Source organism: Ambystoma mexicanum, chromosome 2q (assembly GCF_040938575.1).
Source record: "Ambystoma mexicanum isolate Mex_15411 chromosome 2q, UKY_AmexF1_1, whole genome shotgun sequence".
NCBI lineage: Eukaryota > Metazoa > Chordata > Amphibia > Caudata > Ambystomatidae > Ambystoma > Ambystoma mexicanum.
This window is the reverse complement of record NC_090924.1, coordinates 733,285,414-733,303,342: the sequence shown is the minus strand read 5'-3', so window position 1 is coordinate 733,303,342 and position 17,929 is coordinate 733,285,414.

The window sequence follows — 17,929 nt, the reverse complement described above, 5'->3', positions numbered from 1 at the left end:
TTATCACCATAACATCTAACATTAAGATCCACAAGACAGTGGTGATCCATAAAAGAATCATGTTCGGGTCCCCTGCAGTCTTGTCTTTGGTTATACAAGGTATAGTATCTGACTGAAGCCATGTAGATGGAGCATTGACTTGCACTAAGTTGAAAGAGCATTTTGCTACCAAGAACATAGGAGCAATCATTGTGCTTTCTCTTCTTGAACCATCCCACGTACGTTAGATTTTGTTCCTCTTCAGAGAGACCCAATTGCTTTCCATTGCCTGCCCTTTGCCACTGACAGGAAACTCTCCTCATTGCTCTCACTTTTTCTTAACACTTGCAAACAAACAAGACAATTCACAAGTTGTATTCCTACATGTGTTCTAGTTCACCCCATTACATCACTTGCATAAAAAAAGTTATGTGCGATTTGCAAAAAGGTGAATGTGTGTGTGTGTGGTGATGCCCTGCACCAAAAAGCACAGTCTGATGTACAACTTAATGCGGTTTCCTGTGCGAGAAAAAGCCATGCATCCCCTTGCACCAGTTTTGTGGAGATGTGCAAAGCAAAGACAATTCCTTCCTGACCATTTTGTACAATTATTAACTCATTCAACAGTGATAGGAACTGCTGTCCAAATGCATTTCTATCCCCCTAACAGAGGTAGAATGCTTTGTAATATTTTTACGTTTCGCTGTGGGATGTACTTCAAGGGTCCATTATGTCTAAATGTGTCCCCCGCACATAAGTGGTTCATGCGTACACACCGGACACTAGTGCATTCAAGGGGGCCAGTCAACACATCATTTATGGTGGTGCAAAGTATTCAGGAAATGTGCAAGTTACCGTTGTGAATATAGTGACGTGTGCATTTCTCACAAGCACAAACGTTTGATAGGGTGGACCCCCAGGCAGGCAGAGCCTTTGCTAGGAGTCCGCGGATGCCAAACTCATGTAAGGCCTAACTCCTTCCTTTCCCAAAGGAACGCACGGTCCACACAAGTAGCAAGGTCCAACTCGGGTTTATTACAGCCAACAAACCTCAGGGATTACATACACGGAGGAAAGTCCAGGCACATCTCGAACTCTGGCTCGCAGGCCAGTTTTGGTAACGAGTGGCATCACAATTTACATCACAATTCGGGCCCTTCTCCAAAAACCTAACTCCACTCTAGATATGCTGCTCAGTGGTAGTTCCCCTATAGAAGCCCATACAGAGGTCAGTTCATTGGACCAGGCCACGTCAGGTGTGAGGCTTGGACCATCCCCAAAACGTGCTACTAATTAATTGGTACAGTGTGTGGACCGTGTGATTGGTCAGTGATCCCAGCTACCCACCCCCAGGGCTATGAAATCTGATTGGTTGAGCAGCGGGCCCCCAAGCCTGGGACAAACTCAGTTCCCAGCCCGCTAGACACCTGTTCACTGTGCATGTGCAACTATGTGTTTATGATGTGCAACAATGTGTCTGCAACATAATCGTGTGTAAACCATTACTGCCATGAGAGCACTCCTTTTCCCAACGCAGAACTGTAGCTTGATTAAACTAATTTCTTGCAACCATTGTCTGGTCGTGGGACGGTTTGCTCTTCCCAGTCACCAAGTCTCGGCCCCTCATTAGCTTGGCTGGATCACGTGTTTCGAGACCTGGTTTGTGAGCACAGGAGCTCTGAATTATCCTGTATTTGTCATGGGAATGGGCCTCTCCTGCAGCTGGTGTTACTTTGGTTCAGGGTGAGGAATGACACTTGCAACATTGCGACTTGGCAGTGGCTTGGTTCCCGCCATGGTAGGTCTGCGTGTACAGCATTTTGTGTGGCTTAAGGTTTCTCCAAGACGATCACGGCCTACTAGATTTTCCTAAGTCATGGTCTGGCTTCTAATGTATGCGCCTTCCATAGTGTCCAAAGATTAGTACATTATGGCTGTCAGGTCCCTCGAGTGCTCCTGCCATACCATAGGGTTATTCACATGTAAGCATCTGCAAGCATTTATACGTCCCCTTCTTGCTTTTGCGTTCCTGCGTTGCTGCAGCAAGCCTAATGGCAAATTAATAAATGTGCAGACCGTATGTATATGTCACTGTCCTCTAACTCATAGAACTGTGCACATGTGTTTTTCCTGTAATTGGGTGCGTCAGTGTCCCGAATGTTCCAATGGCACGTGTGCTTCAGGCCTGATGTAGCTATGTCATTGTGATGTCTTTAACGACTTGAGGCATGGTTTCTTGGCACGTTAGTCGATTCTGTCCATGTAGCTGTCTCCAGTTCCTTCCTGTGCGTCTTCCACCACTCTGGGTAGTGTTCCTACTGCTCCTGGGTTGTAGGGTTGGGTGAGAAGGTATCTCTTGTGATAATTGGCCATTAGGGAAGCAGAGGGAATTGGTTTGAGTTTATACGATCAGTGGCCACATTGTCTTTGGTGTTTCTTCCGGTTGGAGGGTCTTCCGGGACGGGAGGCGTATTCTGACCTTGCCTCTTCAGTCCCCTCTCTGGTCGAATTGTTGACCACACCATCACAATCTCTTCTATCGTCTATCAAATGCCATACCTTTGTTATCACTGCCAGGTTTCCATAGTAGTTGACGTGATCTTCGAATGACCAGTACATGTAAATGCATCCACCTTCAGGTTTACATTATACCCACTTCCCTTCATACTTCTTTGGGTTGCGTGGGTTTTCTACCTTAATTGCAGGTGGGAATATGTCAGATTCCGCTATCTTCTGCCTTAGTCTCTCTCTTTCCTTCACAATGTCATCCATTGCTTCTCCATTTTCCAGTTCCATTAGGAGTTGCATTCCAACTACCTCTTCTGCCGTTTTCTGGCATTTTCCAATACAAATCTTTATTCTGCACAGGGATGCCGCTGTCAGTATCAGTCCTCCAACTCTAACCTTCAGGCCATCAGCCAGCCAGGAGGGCATCCATGACCATAGATAGGCAAACCAGCTCTTGTCCTTCTCTGTTCCCTTTGATTCTTCTTCCATCTTTGCGTGCATCTGGGCCAATTGGGCTACTGCATCCGTTATCTTCGTCATTGGTAGGTATGAATGTGCAACAGGAACTCCCTATTTTTTTTTTTTGCAAACTCCTCCTTCCATACCTATGAGGAGGTCCAGAACATATGTATTCTGGAGCGCCACCAACCTTATCGGTCTGAGCTCTTTTTTATTGCGTTGAAGCCGTTTACCGTTGAATTTATGGTTACCATCAACTGCCAGCGGGTGATCCGCAACCATTTGGCATTTGCATATGTCTGTACTCCGGGTAATAGGGATGCAAAGAACATTTGTATACTGCTGAATAATCTGTGAGACGCCGGTACGTCATCCAATGCTGTTAATGACCTTCCCCATTAGAAATTTCCCTATCTCTTCACCCTGCTGAGTTTCTTGTGCTGGTCGGCGATGTCCGGTTGGACAGTGGTTACAAACATTAAATACTAACCGACACCATTTTAACACATCCTTCTGGAGTACCTCTATTATATTAGTTACATTAAATTCCACCATCTTCTTCAAATCTCTAAGTAGATGGACCACCAAATACTGCAAAGTTCCTGTATTCCGCTGATAATTCCATGAGTTCAAATCACTCCTTGGTTAGGTAACGTCCAAAGGGAAAACCACTAACTTCTCCCAATTAATCTTGTGACCTGACAGGTGACCCACCTCCTCAAACATACTCTTGAATTTATCCCCCCTTCCTTAGGGTTAGACAGTATTATTTTCATGTCATTTGCATAACATAACACTTTGATTTCGCTTTCCCCAACTCTAAGCCCCCCGTAGACCTTGTTCCTGTCTAATATAAGCCAACAAGTGCTCTAGTGTCAGGTTAAAAAGATGAGGCGAGAGCAGGCAGCCCTGTCTAGTACCCCTAGTCAAATGAAAGGATGCAGAGAGTTCTCCATTTACCCATATTTTTGCACTAATGGGTGAATGTAAAGCTTTAATGGTTCCAAAAAGGCATTCCCAAATCCTATCTTCTTAAGCGTGTACTTTAAAAAAAACAATTGACCCGATCAAATGTCTTTCCTGCATCCATAACGATTAGTAGCATGTTCTTTACCCATGTTTTGAGGATGTCAGATGGCAAGTTGTGTGGTTTAATGTCCAACAGGATCTTATGACATCCTTTTGATGATGGTTTAGCAGTCAGAGAACATGACTACGGCAGCACATGTGGAACAAGTGTTGCTACCACTAGTAGCACCCGGTGCATTGGTATTCTTGAAGGGGGACCTAATCTTGGGCTGGAAGGCTGAGTTGTTGCAAAAAGGAAGATGCTCAAAGCTTCTTGGAGTATTCTCCATGCCCTTCTGGAGGTAGATTTTCTCTGCACTGCTAGTAGGCACTTTGCAACCCATGTCTGGGATTTGCCAAGAGATGCTATCACCAATTAAATTGGGCTGTTACTCAGTGACCTCTCTAGGCATCACAATTAGTAAAGCCCATGATTAAACCATTTGTTTGGCACAATCTTGCAACACATGTGCTGCTATTATTTCAAAGGGCAACCAGGTCCAGATTTGGGGCGACACTGTCGTCTAGCAAGTCTAGGATCTTGCAAGGGGACATTCTGTTTGAATCGCAAAGCTCAGGAACAAATCTGTCAAAAAGGTGTTTTTTTCACTACACCATTTAAAAAAAGCTGTGAGGCCAAATGCAAAGCACAGACAACTAATTCCTAGCCCTTCTCGACATGGATGTATTTAAGGAAAGCAATGATATGCACCAAAAACACTTTGCTAGGGGAAGAAATAAATTTCCTTTACATTTGAAACCCCATACGGCCTAACATGCACAATTGCACTTCTAGCATGTGATTGCTGGAGCCAGCTGAAGTCAGCTGCATCGTGCCGTCCACCTATTTTAATGCTGACAGCCGATGCATGACCAAATATGGGAAGCATGAGGCCAATACTGAGATATGCATTGAGGCTAGGCTACAGAGCACTGTCTGACTGCCCTACCTGTAATGCAATCGTCTCCTTTCGGAGAAAGCTGACCTGCTCAGTGTGCACACGATTTTCACTGCAGAAGAGTTGCACAACTGTTAGTTTATGTTTATGTTCTGGGTTTTCTGCAGCGTAAACCTAGCTGTGATGCAATGGAGTGCGGCGCAACCAAAGGGTGCAGTTGGGCGGGACAGTTTATTTGGTTACTTTATTCTTAGGATCTTTTACATTCCTTAAGCTTTTAAGGATTGATTAGTGTCTTGCGTTTTAGGTTTAGTTCGTTTGACAATGGGTTAGCTGAACATTGATGTAACACCCACTCCCCACAAAACCCCATTTATTTTAGAACAGGTGGAGAGAATAAGTGCTCCAGTGTGCGGAATGGGATAGACTGCAACTTGATGTGGATATTAAATCCCCAAACAAAACTGGATCAAAGCATTTCACAGAGGAATAAGTGCTGCCCTCCCTCTGCCTCTTTCCTCACCTTTGCTCTTCTGTGGATGCCTGACCTGATGAAAAGAGCACGGGTGTGAAGAAGGATACACAGCAACACTCACATGGGAGAATAAGAGTGGTGCAGAAGAGGTATGGAGTGCTGGAAAGATGTGGTGGAGAAATGGCAGTGGCATGAAGCAGGCTTCCCAGGGAGGCGTGACGACGTGTCCATGGTCAGAACAGTGGCGCTCCCAGAAATTTCTCATAGCGGTGGCCTGATGAGGTCACTGGTGTGGCACACCAAAACAAACACATAACTGGCATGCGTGCTGGCTGTGGGGGGGGGGCAGAATTTTTATAAGGGTGGCCGTGGCCCCCCTTGGTCACCTCTTGGTGGCATCTCTGGGTCAGAAGCTACTACAGTAACAAATGAATGTGAGATGATGCTGGAGAGGCCATTGCTGGTGGTTCCCAGGGTAGGTCATGTTCTCAGGATAATAGGGTCACACGTACGGGAAGGCAAGCGTCACTCCTTGAAGCAATGGGAGCCTAAGACGTTTATTGTAGGTATCGCTGTTTCATCAAACATGTATGCAACCAGAGCAGTGTACTGACACTCCATCACATACTCAAGCAATAGTCATCACAAAACAGTAATCTCACAGGAGAAACGTTTAGGAGAAACGTTTCCATCCTCGTTTCTTGTTTGAAAGAAGGTGTAGAATTGAATTTGCATACCAGATCAATGAACAACACAATTTTTCCTCCATTTTCTGGTTGGGGCATTTTAGTTATAGCTTTCAATGTGTCATACTTGTGTATGATTCCCCTCTTGCAGTAGCTTATGTCCAATATAACCCACCTTGTTTTGGCTAAATCTAAAATGTTGTAGACTATCATCCAGCCGGTCATGACCTACCCAGTACATCAATAAGACTGCCATGTTTATCTTGTTTGAACGATATATCAGGATATCATTCTGGTAACCTCTTGTTCCTTGCATTTTTTTAAAATGTTTTTTTTAAAAAAAGCCTGAACAGTATTTTCTAGAAAACACTAGCAGTCAAAATAAGATGGAATGGAATTAATTTACATCTAAATAGACCCATGGGCGTTATGAAGTTTTTTAAGGTCCATTGACATTATGTTGAGTTGTTTCTGACGGTATGCCGACCATAAGTAGATTTTGGTAAACATATGGGGAGTCCCAAACTCCCAACCTCATTTTCAGTTCTGCAATGTTTGGTATAAGAAATGGTCCCATTATATGCTCTTGCTAAGATTTTTGAAGCCTGCGAGACACCAAGGGTGCAGTGTTGGGCGCATTGCCACTTCCCAGAGCAAGGGGAAAGAGCTCTTTAATTATAATGCACCGCTCTCCATAAGCCACGCCTCCTGCATTTATAAGCTGCTGATCAGGCTCAGAGAGACAAAGCCTGCGAGAGACCAAGGATGTGGTGTTGGGCCCCTGACCACTTCCTGCAGCAAGGAGCAGGAGCTCTTTAATTATAGCACTGCTGTTCAGAGGCAACACCCCCTGCATTTAAATTCAGCTGATCGGGCCGGAGAGGCGAAGCCTGTGAGAGACAAAGTGTGTGGTGTTGGGCCCTTGGCCACTTGCTGCAGCAAGCAGCAGGAGCTCTTTATAGCACATTGATCTCCAGAGGCCACCCCCTCTGCATTTAAAATCAGCTTATCGGGCCCAGAGAAACAAAGCCTGAGAGAGACCAAGGGCCCGGTGTTGGGCCCTGCAGGTGTTGGCCACCGCAGATGTTGGGCGCTGCAGGGGTTGCCTAGAAGCGCAGCATTAGGAAGGAACCAAAAGGAATCTGGTAAGTCTCATTCTCTTCCATGTTCCGCCTGTTAATTGCAGCAGCGTGCCTCGCCCTGATGCCGGTTGCTGGCTGACTGTTGGTTTGACTTGTTACTTATGAACTTTTGACTCGTGCAGAGTCGATGGGCAGGTGGCTTTGCAACATTGATGATCATTTCCTGTTCTAATTACTGATGTGGTCCTAACTGATATCATATGACTATCTGAATTTATATTAGTTTATCCATGGATTTGTCAGCTTCCAAGGAAAGTTACTTTGGCTTTGCTTTGCATTTTACACTTTCTGCTTTGCAGGCATGGGATCATAATTATTCTCACTATCTTGATGTGCTACTTATTGTCGTTTTATTATTGTTGACATTTTCCATATTGTGGCTAATGCCAACCCTATAGCTGTGGAACAAAGTGCACTCCTTGTGCTGAATTGCTCCACAGTATAAGTCCACAGCATGGAAATTTCAAAAAGAAAGGCCCTGAAATACCTCCTAATATCATGACCGGCAAAAGAGTAGCCACATTCACCAATCGCATATATGACGCCAACGCTATGATAGGCGAAATAGCTAGCGTTCTTTATGATTTGGAACCACAAAGGACACAGGCCGAATCTACCTCACACTGTGTAGCAATAGTCAATGATGAGGTGTCACCCATCGCCCCACTGGCACACACAACCATAACGACCCACCAGATTAAAAATCCTGCCCCAAATTAAGGTTTCTAATGAGGAAATGCGGACATTGGCACATGAGAACCTGGGTAGCTCTACAGTTCCTCTCCCTGCCTTGGTGGAGGTGGAGAACATTTTGCCAGGGTGTGAAGTTCCAAATGCCTCAGAAAAGCAAGGAGGGAAAACAAATACTATTACTATGGAGCTAAATAATCCCAAACCTGCCATTGCAGGGGGGTGAGACGGCGAGTCCAGTACACCCCACAAGGATGTTGTTGCATCCTAGCCACCAGATGTTGCAATCCGGAACAGATTCTCACCATTACTTGGGCTGCAGCCTGAGCCGGAGCAGGCTGACAATTGTGTTAACTTGCCCATGGATAAGTGTAAGACTGTGGCCCGCTTGCCCCAAAGTGAGGGGAATAATCTAGAACAGTTTGGTACTAGATGTTGTGAAGGCTGCAAGCATCTCCTACCTATTATAATCCAATTTAAGAAAGATAATGAGACCGTATCGCAGGAAATGAAGACAGTCAAGGGAACTCTCGAGGGACTGTTGGCTCTCACAACACAATGGAAGCAGAATGGTTTATAAGAACACCTGCATCACTGAGGGTCCCAAAGGGCTTTGGGTCTAGCAAGGGGGAATGTACTAGAATGGATATGGGTGATAAGGTTATGCAAGTCATTCATGCGCATGATTATCCAAAGAGACCTTTGGGTGGGTCCCAACAGCTCCAGAGAGTGGAAGTGGAGCCTGCTCAAGGGCTGCCGCACACTAAGAATTGTATCTATCTGGTAAATGTGCCAACGCCTGAGAATTCTAGACACAAACTAGAGGATAGCCTGATTAATAAAGTCACTCATTGTCTAAGATTGAAAAGGGGCTGTTATTCTATCATACAGGAAGATATAGCCGCATGCCCACAAATGCCACAACCCTTGAAAAGTGATGTCATTAAGTACATCAGGAGGAAGACCATCTTGTTGAAGGCCTATTACTAATGGATCAACGGTTTCTCCCAGCCATAGTGTTGGAGATAGCAATAAAAATGAACACTCCCAAACTTCCCCTGGACATTGTTATTGCAGAGAGAGTGGGAAGAGTATGTCCCAAAACACTGACCAGACTGCACGAGTATCGTCTGACCACTTTATAGCCCCTATTAAGATGAATTAGCAAATGGGCAACCCATTGGCCCCTGCAACTTGCACAAATAAGACCAGCATAACCAATTCCCGCCGACCAAGGGGCACTATATTCTGTGCACAATATACCTAAGCTATCGCAGGCATGGGATTGCCTGCTGGGGAACGGGCATGATGGGTCACACAATCCAGCCTTGAAATCACTAATCCGGCTAGATGTGTGCTATTGAGGACCCGATGGGCCTAGGATCTTTAGGATTAGTCAGAACTAATACTTTGACGGGTGCTGGGGTACGTATTACATCTTGCAATATAGCAGGGGTACACACATATTTAACTGATAGAGATTGGTTAGACTTTATCTGCACTTTTGGGATTATCAACCTACAAGAAACATGGTTGCTGGAAGCTCCCCATCTGCATGGATTTGCCACTTTATTTATCCCGGCTATACAAGGAAGTGGCGGTTGACCCAGCGGTGGAGTTTTAACATGTGTTAAGGTAGCCCCTTTCTATTCAATAAGAGTGAGAATGGTTCCAAGGACTTCTTGAAGCTCCATGTGAAGCTCCTCGATGGAACAGAAGCCCTCCTCATAATCTTGTACAATAGGCAGACAGTCGGGGGGTGTGGTGGGAGTTGGGCTCTTTCATCTCCTCCATGAGAGGATTAATGAGTGGAGTTCTAATTGTCATGGTCCTATAAGTATTCTGATTGTGATAGACTTTAACCTACAATTCGAGCTTTTGGATAGTATAACAGAGTTTTTGGATGAGGAGAATTCGTTATGGGGCATATGAAAATTTAATGCGTGCAAACCCAAGAGACAATATAGGAACACAGAAGAGGTATCCATCCTTATTATGACGGCCAATTAAAGGGCTTGCAATAGCCGATTCCTGAGGGAAATTTGATTATTAGTAGGATTTATTATATTTTGGTCAACCTGGAAGCCTGGTTACTAATTAGGGACTTTGGAATACACCATCAGCACGTTCTGGAGATTGATTACATTTTTCTGGGAGTTGAACCAAAGAAGACAGAGGTCTCGAGCGTTGCATTATCTATAACTGGCTATGCCAGTTGCACCATCGAGTGGGCTCAGCTGGATCGGGACCAGGTGATGCTGATGGCTTATAGTAGCATATTGCCATCACTGGAGGATTTTTTTCCCCTAATCTGGAGGACCCTGTTGAAGTACTAGATATCCATGAGAAGCTAACCAAGATCCTTTGTGTTTATTTACCAAACCTCATAAAGCAGTCTGCAACCAATCACAGGGTAGGGCATCCTGGTGTGATGGTGAATGTCGACAAGCTAAGACCTTATTGATTAGACAGGCCAAGCCTGTGCATGAAGAGGGTGCTCTCTCACTGTGAGGCTAGGAAAAAGTATTGTATTATCGTGAAAAGCAAGAAATCAGCTCGGGTGGGGGAAATCTGGAATTCTCTCCTGTCAGCAATTGATAGTGGAGATTCCTGTGTTTTTTTGGCAATAATGCGAATCGGACACCAAATGGACTGAAACATCTTCCAGGGCTGTATACCAGAGACAATTTGGGTTGACCATTTCAGCAAGCTGTGCCATGAAACCAGGGTCTATGAGAATTTCAGGGCTTGAGAGTGTTAACTGTGACCAGGATGGCACAACACAATTTTACCCCATTGACCCTGACTAGTGAGGAAGTTGAATCCACGCTTAAGAGTCAGAAATGTGTTAAAGCGCCAGGTCCAGACAAGGTTCCTGTGGATTTCTTTGCTTTGGAGCTGGAAGTCTGACTCTCATATTTAACACAATTATTTAATATGGCCATTAGGCACAATGTGGTACCTGCTTCCTGGGCTCATGCCGAAATAGTGCCCATATTGAAAAAAGATTCCAGGGAAAACCCAGTAATTACCGCCCCATTTCTCTATTAGATGTGAGCAGGAAGATATATGCCAGAGCAATCCTGGAACACTTTGAAACCTGGTTCAAGGAAAACGAGGTCCTTAATCATCTACAGGCAGTCTTCTGTAGTGGATTAAGTGCAGTTGTTTAAAGTCTGCGCCTCTGACAAAACTGCGAGAAATACGCTGTTCTTAGTAAAATGTGCATATATGCTGTCTTCATTGACCTACAAACAGCTTTCGACATGGTGCCAAGGGTTCGATTATGAAACATCCTCCTCTACCTTAATATTCCATTCTCACTACTAAAGGATATTCAAAGCCTCTACTGAGGGAATGCAGCAGTTGTGCGATGGGGAATGGGTGGTAGCACCACATCGACAATAGGCATAGTAATGGGAGCACACCAGGGGTGCGTCCTGGCACCCAATTGTTTTGCATCTTTATAAACGGGGTGATTGAGAAATGGCTGGCCCTTCAGGTGGATGCCCCGATCATAGTAAAGGATAAGATTCCGGTACTTATGTTTGCTGATGATGCACTACTCCTCTTCCTAATGCCCATAAGGCTTAAAAGCAACTTAAGGCATTTGTGGAATTCTGTGATAAGAATAGACTGTCTGTTCAAAAACAAAATTCATGATCTTTAACACAGGTGGAAGAAAATGTTGCGATTAAAGTTAGAGCTGAACATAGGACTTATCGAGCAGGTCAAGTGTTATGATTACCTCGGATTGAGGGTTGAGGCTAACTGCCGATGGGACGGACATCTGGCAAAAGCAGGAGTTACACTGGCAAGGTACAGTGGAGCCCTGGTGAGGTTCACTAGTGAGCCTGGGAATGGGGCGGTCTGGGTTTCCCATGAGGCATATAAGGCTCAAGCAAGGCAAGCAGCATCCTTTGGTGCTGAGCTCTGGGGGAATGCTGGGTGCCTGAATCTGTCAGTCATAGAAAATAAATATTACCCTATAGTACACCCCATTTAACAGTATTTCTGGAGACAGGTATACAACGCGTTGTTTTGTAATGCACAGACAGTTTACTATAGGGAAAGGTTATGGTCAGCTAAGCAGCTGGGCAAGTATCAAGTAGGGGCTTATTGATCTTATATCTCAGAAGGGTGGAAGGACGCTCCGTGGATTCCCCATATAAGTAAGATGCAAACTCAATGCCATTGGGCTGCTCAAGCTTTGGACAAGTCCAGACAGAGTAAGCTGCCTCTTAATCATGTATGTGAAGCAAAAGCAGAGCAGGACAATCTTAGTAAAGTAGGCCAATCCACCCTGCTGATAAGATACTGGCGTCTGTGGGGTGCATTTAAAGGCCCCAAACAGAAGTCCCTTTCACATGAATAGCAAGATTTTAAACACTGAAACAAAAATGGCCTGGCCTTTTTTTTTGTTTTTCAAGCAAATTTAAAGAGCGATGTGGAAAGGGGCCTACCTGTCATCAGCAATGGATAGGCAGCATTTCATTTACAAAAGAAGGAGGAATCAAAGATCCCTGTCACATGGAAAACAAGATTTTTAAACATTGAAAACAAAAACGGCCTGCACAGGTGTTTGCACATAAAAGCAGTTTTTAAAAAAGTGAAAAAAATATCACTTCGCACAGAAAAATGTCAGGAAAACAAAACGTGATGTGCGATTTGAGCATAAGCAATTTATATGATGTTTCACCTACAAAACTCCAGTGACATTTGAAGAGCCACTTTGTCTTCATGGAAAATGTCAGCCCCAGGCAAGCCCTTTTGCTGGCTGTGGAGAAAAAAAAATAAACTTCACAAGCAAATCTTCCACTCCCAGCCTGGATTTCACATCTGCCATCTAATTACCAATTGCAATGAAATGTCTTTCTTAAGGTATCCAAATTCAGTGTTCTCCTGACCTTCCGCCTCTGAAAGTATTGACTTCAAGAAAGGTTACTCTTGGCTGGAGCATGACTAAAATGTGTGAAAAAGGGGGCACCCACTTCAAAGAGCAAGCGTCTAGCACAAAGGAGACTGATCAAAAAAAACTCTAGGTACAGGCTAACTCAGTGAAAACAAATGCCAGAAGGCAGACGGAGGGCCATGTGTCTCACATGAAGATTCACAATTAATTTAAAAGCACTATTATCATTTAGGCCTTTTTCTCACCCATCATAAGGCAGATGGATTTTATTTATGTACCATTTTATATGTCATTCTAGGTGATTTTGGGGATATAAAATTCATCTTCCTGTGACTCGGGGAACTGTAATGGCCAGTTAAACTAGGTTTATGGCTGATCTGAGCATGTTCCAAATGTGAGAGTTGGTGAGCGTGTGGAAAATTAAATTAGGGATCTGCTTAATAACCTACATATTCATAACTGTTGTGCTTTTAATGGAAAAGGCAGAAAGGTGCCACATGGCCGTACTACATAGTACGGATTTGGTGGTCAGTTTATCTAATTCTCCATGTTTAGCTGAAACAGAAAATATGATTATTATGGCAGTTGCTAGTAGAATTATGAAGTTGTGATACATAACTAGTTTTTGCCAAAAAGTTTAAAGGATAACAAAGGATAATTACAAATGGGAATTGCCATATGTTGCTCCAGACCCCTAAACCAATCCTGACTTGGAGGCTGGGTTTGGGAGGATAGAGAAGGGTAACTGCCCAATCCTACTGGCAGGAATTATTGCTGGGTACTTCCCCAAAATAGTAAAATTGGTGGTGTCATCGGTGCTATATAAGGGGAACTGCACTAGGACAAAGAAAAAAAACAGAGGAAGAGATAGACCACCAGGAAGGCTGCTGAAACTTACCATCTGACACCTGTAAGGAGACACCAGAGGAGATTGCTGAGAGTGCATTTGGGTGGAGCTGCCTATTCCTAGGAAGGCCTCAAAGCTGCATGGGTCCTATGGTGGAGAGCGGGAGGCCATCTTTGAGAGTGGAGTGACCAGACCCCTGCCCTATCTTTCCAGAGTGTCCTGAGATGCAGCTGGCTTTCCTGAACTTTAAACAGAGGCTTTCTATGTAAGTAGAACGAGCCCTGGGAAACCAAAAGGTGGGGAGTCTGCTTGCCTTGAATCATTTCCCTTTATAGTGTGTGGTGGGGCAAAACTCTGTAGAGCCTTAGCCTATTTAACCAAAAATATTAATTTAATTCATTCCCCATTTAGCAGAACACTACGGGGTGAATTTTGTTAAAATTCAAAATTAACAAAGCTCACTTCCCAGTGTGCACTGAAAACCATAATTTAATTGGGTAATCCTTGTTGTCCAGCTGACTCCAACTTATTTAAGGAAGAGTGGTGTCTTGGTTCTTAAATCAGTGGTATCTTGGTGCTTAAATCAGTCCAAGCTTCCCCAACACAGGCCTTTCAGTAAGGGGGGTTCTGAAATCCCAAATACCCCAAAGCATTCCAATTTTTCCGTCTGACTTCCTAACACAGACCAAAGCAAGTGGGGGGGGTGTCTGAAAAACAAACCGAAACAAACACCCTGTGTTTATTTTAAACCAAATGTGTGGGCGAAATCATCATTACCAATCCTGAAATCCTACTGATAGCCTTGTAAGCCTGCAGGAAAATTAAAATCGCACAACATTACATGATAAGTGCCTTCGTTATTGATCAGTGTAATTATTTTGTGAAGTTGAATTTGCAGAAAGTGAAGAATTGTGATTTTGTTCTTTTCAACTCACTTTTGTGATCTATTGATGCAGAGAGAAGTTGATTGTGTAGTGACACAGATAAAGTGGTGTTTGAAACTTTCATGCTAATTTCTATGACTTTGAATTTAAATAAATACCAATATATTTCACGTACACCGGCCCAGTTCTTGGCTCATTGTTAGCTCAGGGGAGAGGGATCCAGGGGTTATGATATGTGTCTGAGATAGGGCTAAAGACAAGAATCGGTTAAACAATTTGTTGTTTGACCACTTTAGTGGGGAGGGAAGGAACTCTCTGTTTTGAGGGTGGCTTCTAAATAAACCGTTACACGTCTGAAGCAAATACCAGGTTATGAAGTATATCTTGATTATGTTAATCCCAAATATGAAAGAGCTCCTTATTTAAAACTCTGAATGGGTACTCTGCTGCTAGCAAGAGTTTGCAAAAGGTGGAACAACAATGCACCAGCAGAATGTCCATTCTGCCCTAATTCACGTGAAAGTATCATCCGTTTTGATCTGCCCTGTCACTATTTAACCCCAAGAAGAAGATTCTTGAGAGCACTCTTTAGGGAGAGACAAGTCGAACCACACCGGACACAATGATCCTCTGCTGTAGTGCTAATGTTGTGTTGGCTGTCTATTCCACCTCTAAGTATTTGGCATGGACCTGGCGCATAAGGCAGAACAAGGCAGATAGGTAATTACCAAATAAATTCATATCAGTCGAAGTGCATACACATGTTGAAAACATCATGGGTGGGTCTTGAATATTGGCCCGACCAGGTCGACTTAACTTTTCATCTTAGCCTGGTTCTGTAGTCCCATTGATATATAGAGTTTCAAAACATGGTTCTTGTCTCACCTCTTTTACTTATTATCTTATGATTAGATATGTTATGTGTATTTAATAATTGATGCACTGTTGTGGTCATGCTGCTATTTTAAGAATTGTTTTATATTGCAGTAGCTTTATATTCATTATCTTATGGATATGTTTTCTATTTATCTTAATCATTGATTCTATGACATGTTCATGTTGTTATTTTATGAATTATGTATACATGGTTTTAATATGGCTCCTTACCTTTAGTAGAGTTTTTTCAAACTGTGAATTGTTGGTTTTATGGAATTTTAATATCAAAATGAAGCTGAACTGACTGATTTCTGATGTCTATGCATAACCTCACTGACACATTTGGCTTGAGGTCCATAACCAGGGGGCTGACCCATTTTGATACATTGTTATTCACTATGTTGTCCTCCTTTTGCATTCTCCCTCTAGGGCATATGGAATCTTTCTGACTTTTCCAACACTCAGAGACTCCCCTTTTTGTTTCTTTTTTTTGTTTCTTTTTTTATCAGTAAATTCCTCACAGACATCCTATTCTGCACCTTTCCATGCTGTTCTCTTCATGGCTGGGTTTGCTGGCCCAGTTGATTGCAGGACCATGCTCCTAATTATTAGGATGCAGCACAATCCCCAGCTTGGCTTGCACTCCCAAATCGAGGAAGATGCCACCTTTCCCCTTAACTTGTACTGTTGCACTTTTCCATTTGTACTTGAACTGTGCTTCAGATTCACCCAATATGATGACTTGCTTTTATTTATATGCATTGGCTTCAATATTTGTTTCTTTGTGTAAACATTCCTTGAAATTATGTTCCGCCATATCTCTCTTATCTCTGGTGTAGTGTGTACAACTGCCATCTAACATGCATGTTACCACCTCATTGAATGTGATGTCAACAAAAGGTGTTTTCTTTAACCTTTAACAGCATCTTTCACTACTTGAAAAAGCAATGTTAATTTGATTAGTATCATAGTTCCTGGGTTCTGAGACTTCCTATACCGCTCTTCCTCTCCTTAAATTTCGTTAACACCTCGCAAGATGCCCTTCCCTGCCACATATCTTACATGTGCCTTTAAACGCCCAACAAAGTCTGTCGTTCACTAAATGTTCTTGAATGTCAAAAAAGAGCTACCATCTATTGCCACTGTGCACTTCCTTCGTTTATCTCCCTTCCTCGTGTGGCCTTACTCACTGTTCAACACTAATCTTATAAATAATCTGTATACATGCTTTGTTAACAGCGTTGCCCTCATGGCTTGTTCTTGATGTTGAAGTTGTGATCAATTGCTTAGTACAGTGCTATGTATGTGCCACCTTGTTTGCAATCAAGATTGCCTTGTTGTGGCAAGTGTATGCAGAGTCGATTCAACCTTTGTAAAACTAAGGAAATGACTGCAAGCAAAATGTCTGTAAAATTGAAAAAAACTGGAGAACACCTGCAGATTCTGCAGGAAAAAGGAGAGACAGGAAACCCTTCCGCATTTGTACACAACGTGTAGAGCTCTAACACAGGAAAGGAAACTGTACTTTGAGAAATATCTGGCAAAATGCAGAGTCATGCCCTCGGATGTAAGGTGGAGTCAATTGTGGAATGGGACACAAACTAGCTTGATAATAGCAGTGGTGAAATTCTTTTATAACTGTCTGGTCTCTAGACTTGAGTAACACTCATTCTGAAGACAATGAACTGCACCTGGCCTAAAACTCAGAACAAGTGGCTCAAGGGTTTGGGACAAATGTGATCATTTGGAATTTTGGATGATTTGCTAAAAGTTTATGTTTAAACTAGAAATATATAATATATATATATATATATATATATATATATATATATATATATATATATATATATATATATATATATATATATTTCATTCTAATGAATGTGATACTCCTTTACTACACTTGCCTTGTTTTAGATCTTCCTTGGTCAAGAAATCTTCTCTCATGGCAGCACCTCACCATCAGCAAGCCCCTGGTGTGCTATCATGCATCGCCCCGAATTTGCAATTCATCACCAGCCCACTCTTACATTGCCTCAGTATTGCCTGGCTCTCTGGTTCCAAAGTAGTAGAATTCTGGTATTATGTTGGTCTTGAGTCGAAAATAACTGTTACGCTTTTTAATGCTCTTCGGGAATACATTGGCGCTGTTGTACTCAGATAGGTGTTTGTACACTCTTTCCCCTTCATGTCACAGACAGGGATAGAATAGAACATCCTTTTGTTCCACACTACATAAAAGACCATAAGTAGCCAATAGGTACTTCATCACACCTTCCGGCTCCCCTACATTGCAGGAAAAAAGAGAGGTACCAGGAACACTGCACAGATTTGGCCTGACAGAACTGGTCTTGTGAATTGTAGACCTCCACAGAAGCAGTGGCTCCATGCATCAATGTATATGTACTCTCTGTGTAGATGTCACAGTGAAGACACCCTTCCATATATCTATTCTTAAAAGAGAGTGCCATGCGTGCTTGGATCCAACAATGTACTTTATCTCC